Source organism: Hyla sarda, chromosome 7, assembly GCF_029499605.1.
Source record: "Hyla sarda isolate aHylSar1 chromosome 7, aHylSar1.hap1, whole genome shotgun sequence".
Classification (NCBI taxonomy): Eukaryota; Metazoa; Chordata; class Amphibia; order Anura; family Hylidae; genus Hyla; species Hyla sarda.
In genome coordinates this window covers 234076065-234091028 of record NC_079195.1, presented here as the reverse complement: position 1 = coordinate 234091028, position 14964 = coordinate 234076065, and the positions used below count along the sequence as shown (strand labels likewise).

General features: G+C 50.2%; 4 non-coding genes across 4 annotated transcripts; all 4 read left to right on the top strand.

The window, feature by feature from the left end:
* Positions 1-2166: 2166 nt before the first annotated feature.
* Positions 2167-2237, top strand: LOC130283681 (small nucleolar RNA SNORD38). The gene has a single exon (XR_008846794.1). It is a non-coding gene; the product is annotated as a small nucleolar RNA SNORD38 (small nucleolar RNA).
* A 1008-nt stretch (positions 2238-3245) lies between these two features.
* LOC130283683 (small nucleolar RNA SNORD38) lies at positions 3246-3314 on the top strand. The gene has a single exon (XR_008846796.1). It is a non-coding gene; the product is annotated as a small nucleolar RNA SNORD38 (small nucleolar RNA).
* A 726-nt stretch (positions 3315-4040) lies between these two features.
* LOC130283682 (small nucleolar RNA SNORD38) lies at positions 4041-4109 on the top strand. Its single transcript, XR_008846795.1, has one exon. It is a non-coding gene; the product is annotated as a small nucleolar RNA SNORD38 (small nucleolar RNA).
* A 1462-nt stretch (positions 4110-5571) lies between these two features.
* On the top strand, positions 5572-5705 carry LOC130283707 (small nucleolar RNA SNORA35). Its single transcript, XR_008846818.1, has one exon. It is a non-coding gene; the product is annotated as a small nucleolar RNA SNORA35 (small nucleolar RNA).
* The last annotated feature ends 9259 nt before the right edge of the window (positions 5706-14964 follow it).

The window sequence follows — 14964 nt, the reverse complement described above, 5'->3', positions numbered from 1 at the left end:
GGTTCTTGGGGGGGGGGGGTGTATATACAGATATAGAGGTGGATAGGTTATTGGGGGGGTGTATATACAGATATAGAGGTGTGTAGGTTATTGGGGGGGGGGGGTGTATATAGATATAGAGGTGGATAGGTTATTGGGGGGGGGTTGTATATACAGATATAGATGTGGGTAGGTTATTGGGGGGGGGTGTATATACAGATATAGAGGTGGGTAGGTTATTGGGGGGGTGTATATACAGATATAGAGGTGGGTAGGTTATTGGGGGGGGGGGGGTGTATATACAGATATAGAGGTGGGTAGGTTATTGGGGGGGGGGGTGTATATACAGATATAGAGGTGGGTAGGTTATTGGGGGGGGGGGGTGTATATACAGATATAGAGGTGGGTAGGTTATTGGGGGGGGGGTGTATATAGATATAGAGGTGTAGGTTATTGGGGGGGGTGTATATAGATATAGAGGTGGATAGGTTATTGGGGGGGGTGTATATAGATATAGAGGTGGATAGGTTATTGGGGGGGTGTATATAGATATAGAGGTGGATAGGTTATTGGGGGGGGGGAGGTGTATATACAGATATAGAGGTGGATAGGTTATTGGGGGGGTGTATATACAGATATAGAGGTGGATAGGTTATTGGGGGGGTGTATATACAGATATAGAGGGGGATAGGTTATTGGGGGGGTGTATATAGATATAGAGATGGATAGGTTATTGGGGGGGTGTATATAGATATAGAGGTGGATAGGTTATTGGGGGGGTGTATATAGATATAGAGATGGATAGGTTATTGGGGGGGTGTATATAGATATAGAGGTGGATAGGTTATTGGGGGGGTGTATATAGATATAGAGATGGATAGGTTATTGGGGGGGAGGTGTATATACAGATATAGAGGTGGATAGGTTATTGGGGGGGTGTATATACAGATATAGAGGTGGATAGGTTATTGGGGGGGTGTATATACAGATATAGAGGTGGATAGGTTATTGGGGGGGTGTATATACAGATATAGAGGTGGATAGGTTATTGGGGGGGGGGGTGTATATACAGATATAGAGGGGGATAGGTTATTGGGGGGGGTGTATATACAGATATAGAGGTGGATAGGTTATTGGGGGTGTATATACAGATATAGAGGTGGATAGGTTATTGGGGGTGTATATACAGATATAGAGGTGGATAGGTTATTGGGGGGGTGTATATACAGATATAGAGGGGGATAGGTTATTGGGGGTGTATATACAGATATAGAGGTGTATAGGTTATTGGGGGGGGGTGTATATAGATATTGAGGTGGATAGGTTATTGGGGGGGGGGTGTATATACAGATATAGAGGTGGATAGGTTATTAGGGGGGTGTATATACAGATATAGAGGTGGATAGGTTATTAGGGGGGGGGGTGTATATACAGATATAGAGGTGGATAGGTTATTGGGGGGGGTGTATATACAGATATAGAGGTGGATAGGTTATTGGGGGGGGGGTGTATATACAGATATAGAGGTGGATAGGTTATTGGGGGTGTATATACAGATATAGAGGTGGATAGGTTATTAGGGGGGTGTATATACAGATATAGAGGTGGATAGGTTATTGGGGGATGTATATACAGATATAGAGGTGGATAGGTTATTGGGGGTGTATATACAGATATAGAGGTGGATAGGTTATTGGGGGTGTATATACAGATATAGAGGTGGATAGGTTATTGGGGGGGGGGGTGTATATACAGATATAGAGGTGGATAGGTTATTGGGGGGGGGGGGGGGGTGTATATACAGATATAGAGGTGGATAGGTTATTGGGGGTGTATATACAGATATAGAGGTGGATAGGTTATTGGGGGGGGGGTGTATATACAGATATAGAGGTGGATAGGTTATTGGGGGGGGGGGGGGTGTATATACAGATATAGAGGTGGATAGGTTATTGGGGGGGGGTGTATATACAGATATAGAGGTGGATAGGTTATTGGGGGGGGGGGGGTGTATATACAGATATAGAGGTGGATAGGTTATTGGGGGGGGTGTATATACAGATATAGAGGTGGATAGGTTATTGGGGGTGTATATACAGATATAGAGGTGGATAGGTTATTGGGGGTGTATATACAGATATAGAGGTGGATAGGTTATTGGGGGATGTATCCCGACCACCCTCTGATCTTCCTGTGATGAGATCAATGTCCAGTTCTGCTACTGATGATCAGCGATGACAATCAGACTCCTGAGGAAGCGTCAGACCCGGCGGGCGTAAGACCCTGTAGTCTCTGACCCGGCGGGCGTAAGACCCTGTAGTCTCTGACCCGGCGGGCGTAAGACCCTGTAGTCTCTGACCCGGCGGGCGTAAGACCCTGTAGTCTCTGACCCGGCGGGCGTAAGACCCTGTAGTCTCTGACCCGGCGGGCGTAAGACCCTGTAGTCTCTGACCCGGCGGGCGTAAGACCCTGTAGTCTCTGACCCGGCGGGCGTAAGACCCTGTAGTCTCTGACCCGGCGGGCGTAAGACCCTGTAGTCTCTGACCCGGCGGGCGTAAGACCCTGTAGTCTCTGACCCGGCGGGCGTAAGACCCTGTAGTCTCTGACCCGGCGGGCGTAAGACCCTGTAGTCTCTGACCCGGCGGGCGTAAGACCCTGTAGTCTCTGACCCGGCGGGCGTAAGACCCTGTAGTCTCTGACCCGGCGGGCGTAAGACCCTGTAGTCTCTGACCCGGCGGGCGTAAGACCCTGTAGTCTCTGACCCGGCGGGCGTAAGACCCTGTAGTCTCTGACCCGGCGGGCGTAAGACCCTGTAGTCTCTGACCCGGCGGGCGTAAGACCCTGTAGTCTCTGACCCGGCGGGCGTAAGACCCTGTAGTCTCTGACCCGGCGGGCGTAAGACCCTGTAGTCTCTGACCCGGCGGGCGTAAGACCCTGTAGTCTCTGACCCGGCGGGCGTAAGACCCTGTAGTCTCTGACCCGGCGGGCGTAAGACCCTGTAGTCTCTGACCCGGCGGGCGTAAGACCCTGTAGTCTCTGACCCGGCGGGCGTAAGACCCTGTAGTCTCTGACCCTGCAGCCGTAAGACCCTGTAGTCTCTGACCCTGCAGCCGTAAGACCCTGTAGTCTCTGACTGATCCGCAGGATGTACTTATCTATTTATTGACTGACCTTTTCTCCTCTTGCAGGGTTCCTGTCCGGTCATGTGGTGCAGTATATGGTAAGTGTCGGTATATAGATGACCTCCCCCCTTCACTGCTGACGGCTTCTAATGATGAGATCAATGTCCAGTTCTGCTACTGATGATCTGCGATGACAATCAGACTCCTGAGGAAGCGTCAGACCCTGGAGCCATAAGACCCTTATAGTCTCTGACCCTGCAGCCGTAAGACCCTTATAGTCTCTGACCCTGCAGCCGTAAGACCCTTATAGTCTCTGACCCTGCAGCCGTAAGACCCTTATAGTCTCTGACCCTGCAGCCGTAAGACCCTTATAGTCTCTGACCCTGCAGCCGTAAGACCCTTATAGTCTCTGACCCTGCAGCCGTAAGACCCTTATAGTCTCTGACCCTGCAGCCGTAAGACCCTTATAGTCTCTGACCCTGCAGCCGTAAGACCCTTATAGTCTCTGACCCTGCAGCCGTAAGACCCTTATAGTCTCTGACCCTGCAGCCGTAAGACCCTTATAGTCTCTGACCCTGCAGCCGTAAGACCCTTATAGTCTCTGACCCTGCAGCCGTAAGACCCTTATAGTCTCTGACCCTGCAGCCGTAAGACCCTTATAGTCTCTGACCCTGCAGCCGTAAGACCCTTATAGTCTCTGACCCTGCAGCCGTAAGACCCTTATAGTCTCTGACCCTGCAGCCGTAAGACCCTTATAGTCTCTGACCCTGCAGCCGTAAGACACTATAGTCGCCGACTGGTCCCCGGGATCTACTTATCCATTGACTCTGATGTTTTTTGTCTCTTGCAGGGTTCCTGGCCGGTCATGACGCTCTCTGGCGGTGCAGTATATGGTAAGTGTCGGTATATAGATGACCTCCCCCCTTCACTGCTGACGGCTTCTAATGATGAGATCAATGTCCAGTTCTGCTACTGATGATCTGCGATGACAATCAGACTCCTGAGGAAGCGTCAGATCCTGGGCCCGGTACCTGCAGGGCTGAGATACTAAACGGCCGGGCTCCTATGTAGTGTCAGCTCCTGGGCCCGGTACCTGCAGGGCTGAGATACTAAACGGCCGGGCTCCTATGTAGTGTTGGCTCCGGGGCCCCGGTACCTGCAGTAATTACACTGTATGGCCGGGCTCCTATGTAGTGTTGGCTCCGGAGCTCAGTACCTGCAGTAATTACACTGTACGGCCGGGCTCCTATGTAGTGTCGGCTCCGGGGCCCCGGTACCTGCAGTAATTACACTGTATGGCCGGGCCCCTATGTAGTGTTGGCTCCGGGGCCCCGGTACCTGCAGTAATTACACTGTACGGCCGGGCTCCTATGTAGTGTCGGCTCCGGGGCCCCAGTACCTGCAGTAATTACACTGTACGGCCGGGCTCCTATGTAGTGTCGGCTCCGGGGCCCCAGTACCTGCAGTAATTACACTGTACGGCCGGGCCCCTATGTAGTGTTGGCTCCGGGGCCCGGTACCTGCAGTAATAACACTGTACGGCCGGGCTCCTATGTAGTGTCGGCTCCGGGGCCCCGGTACCTGCAGTAATTACACTGTACGGCCGGGCCCCTATGTAGTGTTGGCTCCGGGGCCCCGGTACCTGCAGTAATTACACTGTACGGCCGGGCTCCTATGTAGTGTCGGCTCCGGGGCCCCAGTACCTGCAGTAATTACACTGTATGGCCGGGCCCCTATGTAGTGTTGGCTCCGGGGCCCCGGTACCTGCAGTAATTACACTGTACGGCCGGGCTCCTATGTAGTGTCGGCTCCGGGGCCCCAGTACCTGCAGTAATTACACTGTATGGCCGGGCCCCTATGTAGTGTTGGCTCCGGGGCCCCGGTACCTGCAGTAATTACACTGTATGGCCGGGCTCCTATGTAGTGTCGGCTCCAGGGCCCCGGTACCTGAAGTAATTACTGTACGGCCGGGCTCCTATGTAGTGTCGGCTCCGGAGCTCAGTACCTGCAGTAATTACACTGTACGGCCGGGCCCCTATGTAGTGTCGGCTCCAGGGCCCGGTACCGTGGTCCTGGTGTAGAGCGTCAGCTCTGACTGGATCTTTTGGGGAGTAGTTTAACCTGTTCATATCTGGAGGCTGAAGACTTGTTCTGACTTAATCCTTCTCACTGCTGCAGGTTTGTTACAGTGCATTAGTTCTTTGGGAGCTCAATGGTGCACATGTCTCCTCCATACTGATTCATGGTAACAAACCCTCAGCTCTGATCAGGACTAGGACAGTGAGGTGGGGATTTGTTACAATGGGTCAGTGCTCGCTCCTAATTCTCATGTTTTTTTTCCTGCAGGTTTGAGGTGAGTCCGGACGCCATGAAGAGGAGACGGATGGGATTTGTATATATGTGTATTTTTTTTTTTATAAATAAAGTTTTTTTGTTCTGACTGTACTGTCTCCCTGTCGTTATTTAACCTCCGCACTGCCGAGTGTCCCCTGGTCCTTCTCATGGCCTTGGGGGCATTTTTTTATTCAGTGCCAGAGTGACCCCCTTCCTGCAGAATGGCCGGGATCTGCTGTGACCCGATCATTCCGAAGGTTGGGAACAAAAACCCCAGTGGTCCCTGATGTCCAGGCCTAATGTGGGCAGGACTGTACTCGGGTACTGCAGCCAGTGTTTCCCCGAGCAGAGTGCCTCCAGCTGTTGCAAAGTTACAACTCCCAGCATGCCTGGACAGCCGAAGGCTGTCCAGGCTTGCTGGGAGTTGTAATTTTGCAACAGCTGGAGGCACTCTAGTTGGGAAATAGTGTTGTATATGACGTGAACTTGCTGTAGCTACTATAAATCTAAACTAAACAATCCCAACACACTGACCTATAGAACTGCGGAAGTCTGACACCAGTCTACACTATGAAATTGGTTAATCATCAGTTAATGAACTGAAGTTGGAAAATAAAACAGATTTGTAAAAAAAACAAAAAAAACTTTACCCTTCCAGTACTTTTTAGCAGCTGTATGCTACAGAGGAAATTCTATTTTTGATTTACTTTGTCTTGTCCACAGTGCTCTCTGCTGACACCTCTGTCCGTGTCATGAACTGTCCAGAGCAGCATAGGTTTGCTATAGGGATTTTCTACTCTGGAAAGTTCCTGATACGGGCATCAGGTGTCAGCAGAGAGCACTGTGGACAAGACAAAAAAAAGCAAAAATTTCAGCTGTAGCATACAGCTGCTAATAGGTACTGGAAGGGTAAAGATTTTTTTTTAGAAGTAATTTACAAATCAGATCTAGTAGACAGTACGTCCAGCTCACCGTGCAGTTGTCTTTTCGCCCGGACTGTGCGGCGGTGGGCACACTATGCAGAGAACCAGTATATAGTCCAGCGAAAAAGGTTTAGGGCCAAATACAATTCTTTATTGTAATAAAAGCTGCAGAAAGGAACATACACGGACATTGTGACGCATTTCAGGTGTCGTAGTGCACCCAGAGTTGTACGACTAAGTCACATTGTCTGTGTTCCTGTATGTGGCTTTTATTACAAAGAATTTTATTTGGCACTAAACCTTTTGTGCGCTGGACCATCCCTCCCAGCAGCCGCCGCCGCCCCCTCCCAGCAGCCGCCGCCCGGCACGTCGCTCCCTCCCAGCAGCCGCCGCCCGGCACTGTAGCTGGGATTGTAAAACGTATGGTAATAATGCCGTTACTTTTCTGCACCACTCTGGTTCGGGTTTATTGAGTTTTTTTTTTATTTAATCTTTGTTTGTGCTGTTTTGTGACCCAGTCATAGAATTATGGGAAAATATTTATATTAATTTGGTATTTACAGAGTGAAGACGACGTGTGATACTGTGTGGACAGAACCTGCAGTCACAGGATTATTCTGCGCAGATTCTTTACAGTTACTGTATTAGGCTGCGGTCACATCACATTTTCTCCTATACGGGGGGCGCGTACGGCAGGGGGGGGGGGGGGAAGCTGAAACCTCGCGCTCCTTTATGTAATTCATTTCAATGAGTCGGCCGCAGTGAAACGTTTGGTCCGGTCGGCTCATTTTTGCGCTGTATGCGCTTCCCCCCGCACCTAAAACCATGGGCGACCACGGTTTTAGGTCTGGTTGTAAAAGTACATACATCGCAAAAGTGAGCCGACCGGACCAAATGTTTCACTGCGGCCGACTCATTGAAATGAATTAGGCTGGGTTCACACTACGTTTTGTCCCATACGGGAGCGCATACGGCAGGGGGGAGCTAAAAGCTCGCGCTCCCGTATGTCACCGTATGCGCTCCCGTATGTCATTCATTTCAATGAGCCGACCGGAGTGAAACGTTCGGTCCGGTCGGCTCATTTTTGCGCCGTATGCGCTTTTACAACCGGACCTAAAACCGTGGTTGACCACAGTTTTTTAGGTCCGGTAGTAAAAGCGCATACGGCGCAAAAATGAGCCGACCGAACGTTTCACTCCGGTCGGCTCATTGAAATGAATGACATACGGGAGCGCATACGGTGACATACGGGAGCGCGAGCTTTTAGCTCCCCCCTGCCGTATGCGCTCCCGTATGGGACAAAACGTAGTGTGAACCCAGCCTTACATACGGGAGCGCGAGGTTTCAGTTCCCCCCCCCCCGCCGTATGGGAGGAAACGTGATGTGAACGCAGCCCTTAGTGAAGCGGATGAGTTTATGAAGAATTATAGGAGTCATCAATACTTACCTCCAGGGAGGTGCAACCGCTGAGCCCTTCTCTGATCACACTGGGGGCCCCTATGGACTGAGCCCTTCTCTGATCACACTGGGGGCCCCTATAGACTGAGCCCTTCTCTGATCACACTGGGGGCCCCTGTAGACTGAGCCCTTCTCTGATCACACTGGGGGCCCCTATGGACTGAGCCCTTCTCTGATCACACTGGGGGCCCCTATAGACTGAGCCCTTCTCTGATCACACTGGAGGCCCTTGTAGACTGAGCCCTTCTCTGATCACACTGGGGGCCCCCATGGACTGAGCCCTTCTCTGATCACACTGGGGGCCCCTGTAGACTGAGCCCTTCTCTGATCACACTGGGGGCCCCTGTAGACTGAGCCCTTCTCTGATCACACTGGGGGTCCCTGTAGACTGAGCCCTTCTCTGATCACACTGGGGGCCCCTATAGACAGCCCTTCTCTGATCACACTGGGGGTCCCTATAGACTGAGCCCTTCTCTGATCACACTGGGGGTCCCTATAGACTGAGCCCTTCTCTGATCACACTGGGGGCCCCTGTAGACTGAGCCCTTCTCTGATCACACTGGGGGCCCCTATGGACTGAGCCCTTCTCTGATCACACTGGGGGCCCCTATAGACTGAGCCCTTCTCTGATCACACTGGGGGCCCCTATGGACTGAGCCCTTCTCTGATCACACTGGGGGCCCCTATAGACTGAGCCCTTCTCTGATCACACTGGAGGCCCTTGTAGACTGAGCCCTTCTCTGATCACACTGGGGGCCCCCATGGACTGAGCCCTTCTCTGATCACACTGGGGGCCCCTGTAGACTGAGCCCTTCTCTGATCACACTGGGGGCCCCTGTAGACTGAGCCCTTCTCTGATCACACTGGGGGTCCCTGTAGACTGAGCCCTTCTCTGATCACACTGGGGGCCCCTATAGACAGCCCTTCTCTGATCACACTTGGGGCCCCTGTAGACTGAGCCCTTCTCTGATCACACTGGGGGTCCCTATAGACTGAGCCCTTCTCTGATCACACTGGGGGTCCCTATAGACTGAGCCCTTCTCTGATCACACTGGGGGCCCCTGTAGACTGAGCCCTTCTCTGATCACACTGGGGGCCCCTGTAGACTGAGCCCTTCTCTGATCACACTGGGGGTCCCTGTAGACTGAGCCCTTCTCTGATCACACTGGGGGCCCCTATAGACAGCCCTTCTCTGATCACACTTGGGGCCCCTATAGACTGAGCCCTTCTCTGATCACACTGGGGGCCCCTATAGACTGAGCCCTTCTCTGATCACACTGGGGGCCCATTTAACTCTAAACACCAACCCAGGATCTTCCCCCAGAATTAACCATTTGTTACCTGTCGCTCCATCCACAGTAGTTTCTATGGAGTTACATCCTGATCCCTGTTCATATTGTGAAGATTTTTGTTTTGTCTTCTTGTTCTTATATTATCCAATAGAAATGAAGAGAGGGCGGCGGCATCGGGGTTATTTCTACTGTACATGGGTATAGGGGCAAGTCACAATACAGAGATACCTGACCTCCTCATACAGAGATACCTGACCTCATACAGAGATACCTGACCTCCTCATACAGAGATACCTGACCTCCTCATACAGAGATACCTGACCTCCTCATACAGAGATACCTGACCTCCTCATACAGAGATACCTGACCTCCTCATACAGAGATACCTGACCTCCTCATACAGAGATACCTGACCTCCTCATACAGAGATACCTGACCTCCTTATACAGAGATACCTGACCTCATACAGAGATACCTGACCTCATACAGAGATACCTGACCTCATACAGAGATACCTGACCTCCTCGTACGGAGATACCTGACCTCCTTATACAGAGATACCTGACCTCATACAGAGATACCTGACCTCATACAGAGATACCTGACCTCCTCATACAGAGATACCTGACCTCATACAGAGATACCTGACCTCCTCATATAGATACCTGACCTCGTACAGAGATACCTGACCTCCTCATACAGAGATACCTGACCTCATACAGAGATACCTGACCTCGTACAGAGATACCTGACCTCGTACAGAGATACCTGACCTCGTACAGAGATACCTGACCTCATACAGAGATACCTGACCTCATACAGAGATACCTGACCTCCTCATACAGAGATACCTGACCTCCTCATACAGAGATATCTGACCTCCTTATACAGAGATACCTGACCTCCTCGTACAGAGATACCTGACCTCATACAGAGATACCTGACCTCCTCATACAGAGATACCTAACCTCCTCGTACAGAGATACCTGACCTCCTCATACAGAGAGATACCTGACCTCCTCATACAGAGATACCTGACCTCCTCATACAGAGATACCTGACCTCCTTATACAGAGATACCTGACCTCCTCATACAGAGATACCTGACCTCATACAGAGATACCTGACCTCCTCATACAGAGATACCTGACCTCATACAGAGATACCTGACCTCATACAGAGATACCTGACCTCCTCATACAGAGATACCTGACCTCCTCATACAGAGATACCTGACCTCCTCATACAGAGATACCTGACCTCATACAGAGATACCTGACCTCCTCATACAGAGATACCTGACCTCCTCATATAGATACCTGACCTTATACAGAGATACCTGACCTCCTCATACAGTGATACCTGACCTCATACAGAGATACCTGACCTCATACAGAGATACCTGACCTCCTCATACAGAGATACCTGACCTCGTACAGAGATACCTGACCTCATACAGTGATACCTGACCTCATACAGAGATACCTGACCTCCTCATACAGAGATACCTGACCTCCTCATACAGAGATACCTGACCTCATACAGAGATACCTGACCTCCTCATACAGAGATACCTGACCTCCTCATACAGAGATACCTGACCTCCTCGTACGGAGATACCTGACCTCCTCGTACAGAGATACCTGACCTCCTTGTACAGAGATACCTGACCTCCTCATACAGAGATACCTGACCTCCTCATACAGAGATACCTGACCTCATACAGAGATACCTGACCTCCTCATACAGAGATACCTGACCTCCTCATACAGAGATACCTGACCTCCTCATACAGAGATACCTGACCTCCTCGTACAGATACCTGACCTCCTCATACAGTGATACCTGACCTCATACAGTGATACCTGACCTCCTCATACAGAGATACCTGACCTCCTCATACAGAGATACCTGACCTCCTCATACAGAGATACCTGACCTCCTCGTACAGAGATACCTGACCTCCTCATACAGAGATACCTGACCTCCTCGTACAGAGATACCTGATCTCCTCGTACAGAGATACCTGACCTCCTCGTACAGAGATACCTGACCTCCTCGTACAGAGATACCTGACCTCCTCATACAGAGATACCTGACCTCATACAGAGATACCTGACCTCCTCATACAGAGATACCTGACCTCCTCATACAGAGAGATACCTGACCTCATACAGAGATACCTGACCTCCTCATACAGAGATACCTGACCTCCTCATACAGAGATACCTGACCTCCTCGTACAGAGATACCTGATCTCCTCGTACAGAGATACCTGACCTCCTCGTACAGAGATACCTGACCTCCTCGTACAGAGATACCTGACCTCCTCATACAGAGATACCTGACCTCATACAGAGATACCTGACCTCCTCATACAGAGATACCTGACCTCCTCATACAGAGAGATACCTGACCTCATACAGAGATACCTGACCTCCTCGTACAGAGATACCTGACCTCCTCGTACAGAGATACCTGACCTCCTCGTACAGAGATACCTGACCTCCTCGTACAGAGATACCTGACCTCCTCGTACAGAGATACCTGACCTCCTTATACAGAGATACCTGACCTCCTCATACAGAGATACCTGACCTCCTCATACAGAGATACCTGACCTCCTTATACAGAGATACCTGACCTCGTACAGAGATACCTGACCTCCTCATACAGAGATACCTGACCTCCTCATACAGAGATACCTGACCTCCTCATACAGAGATACCTGACCTCCTCATACAGAGATACCTGACCTCCTCATACAGAGATACCTGACCTCATACAGAGATACCTGACCTCCTCATACAGAGATACCTGACCTCATACAGAGATACCTGACCTCATACAGAGATACCTGACCTCCTCATACAGAGATACCTGACCTCCTCATACAGAGATACCTGACCTCCTCATACAGAGATACCTGACCTCATACAGAGATACCTGACCTCCTCATACAGAGATACCTGACCTCCTCATATAGATACCTGACCTTATACAGAGATACCTGACCTCCTCATACAGTGATACCTGACCTCATACAGAGATACCTGACCTCATACAGAGATACCTGACCTCGTACAGAGATACCTGACCTCATACAGTGATACCTGACCTCATACAGAGATACCTGACCTCCTCATACAGAGATACCTGACCTCCTCATACAGAGATACCTGACCTCATACAGAGATACCTGACCTCCTCATACAGAGATACCTGACCTCCTCATACAGAGATACCTGACCTCCTCGTACGGAGATACCTGACCTCCTCGTACAGAGATACCTGACCTCCTTGTACAGAGATACCTGACCTCCTCATACAGAGATACCTGACCTCCTCATACAGAGATACCTGACCTCATACAGAGATACCTGACCTCCTCATACAGAGATACCTGACCTCCTCATACAGAGATACCTGACCTCCTCATACAGAGATACCTGACCTCCTCGTACAGATACCTGACCTCCTCATACAGTGATACCTGACCTCATACAGTGATACCTGACCTCATACAGAGATACCTGACCTCCTCATACAGAGATACCTGACCTCCTCATACAGAGATACCTGACCTCCTCGTACAGAGATACCTGATCTCCTCGTACAGAGATACCTGACCTCCTCGTACAGAGATACCTGACCTCCTCGTACAGAGATACCTGACCTCCTCATACAGAGATACCTGACCTCATACAGAGATACCTGACCTCCTCATACAGAGATACCTGACCTCCTCATACAGAGAGATACCTGACCTCATACAGAGATACCTGACCTCCTCGTACAGAGATACCTGACCTCCTCGTACAGAGATACCTGACCTCCTCGTACAGAGATACCTGACCTCCTCGTACAGAGATACCTGACCTCCTCGTACAGAGATACCTGACCTCCTTATACAGAGATACCTGACCTCCTCATACAGAGATACCTGACCTCCTCATACAGAGATACCTGACCTCCTTATACAGAGATACCTGACCTCGTACAGAGATACCTGACCTCCTCATACAGAGATACCTGACCTCCTCATACAGAGATACCTGACCTCCTCATACAGAGATACCTGACCTCCTCATACAGAGATACCTGACCTCCTCATACAGAGATACCTGACCTCCATACAGAGATACCTGACCTCCTCGTACAGAGATACCTGACCTCCTTATACAAGATACCTGACCTCATACAGAGATACCTGACCTCCTCATACAGAGATACCTGACCTCCTCATACAGAGATATCTGACCTCCTCATACAGAGATACCTGACCTCCTCATACAGAGATACCTGACCTCCTCATACAGAGATATCTGACCTCCTCATACAGAGATACCTGACCTCCATGTACAGAGATACCTGACCTCCTCATACAGAGATACCTGACCTCCTCATACAGAGATACCTGACCTCCTCATACAGAGATATCTGACCTCCTCATACAGAGATACCTGACCTCCATACAGAGATACCTGACCTCCTTATACAAGATACCTGACCTCCTCATACAGAGATACCTGACCTCCTCATACAGAGATACCTGACCTCATACAGAGATACCTGACCTCCTCATACAGAGATACCTGACCTTATACAGAGATACCTGATCTCCTCATACAGTGATACCTGACCTCATACAGAGATACCTGACCTCATACAGAGATACCTGACCTCATACAGAGATGCCTGACCTCCTTACACAGTCATACGGCCCTGACCTCCTCATACAGAGATACCTGACCTTATACAGAGATACCTGACCTCCTTATACAGAGATACCTGACCTCCTCATACAGAGATACCTGACCTCCTCGTACAGAGATACCTGACCTCGTACAGAAATACCTGACCTCCTCATACAGAGATACCTGACCTCCTCATACAGAGATACCTGACCTCCTCATACAGAGATACCTGACCTCCATACAGAGATACCTGACCTCCTTGTACAGAGATACCTTACTTCCTCATACAGAGATACCTGACCTCCTCATACAGAGATACCTGACCTTATACAGAGATACCTGACCTCCTTATACAGAGATACCTGACCTCCTCATACAGAGATACCTGACCTCCTCATACAGAGATACCTGACCTCCTTATACAGAGATACCTGACCTTATACAGAGATACCTGACCTCCTTATACAGAGATACCTGACCTCATACAGTGATACCTGACCTCCTCATACAGAGATATCTGACCTCCTCGTACAGAGATACCTGACCTCCTTATACAGAAATACCTGACCTCCTTATACAGAGATACCTGACCTCCTCATACAGAGATACCTGACCTCCTCATACAGAGATACCTGACCTCCTCATACAGAGATACCTGACCTCCTTATACAGTGATACGGCCCTGACCTCCTTATTCAGTGATACGGCCCTGACCTCCTTATACAGTGATACGGCCCTGACCTCCTTATACAGTGATACGGCCCTGACCTCATTATACAGAGATACGGCCCTGACCTCCTCATACAGTGATACGGCCCTGACCTCCTCATACAGTGATACGGCCCTGACCTCATTATACAGTGATACGGCCCTGACCTCCTCATACAGTGATACGGCCCTGACCTCCTCATACAGTGATACGGCCCTGACCTCCTCATACAGTGATACGGCCCTGACCTCCTCATACAGTGATACGGCCCTGACCTCCTCATACAGTGATACGGCCCTGACCTCCTTATACAGTGATACGGCCCTGACCTCCTTATAAAGTGATACGGCCCTGACCTCCTTATACAGTGATACGGCCCTGACCTCCTTATACAGTGATACGGCCCTGACCTCCTTATACAGTGATACGGCCCTGACCTCCTTATACAGT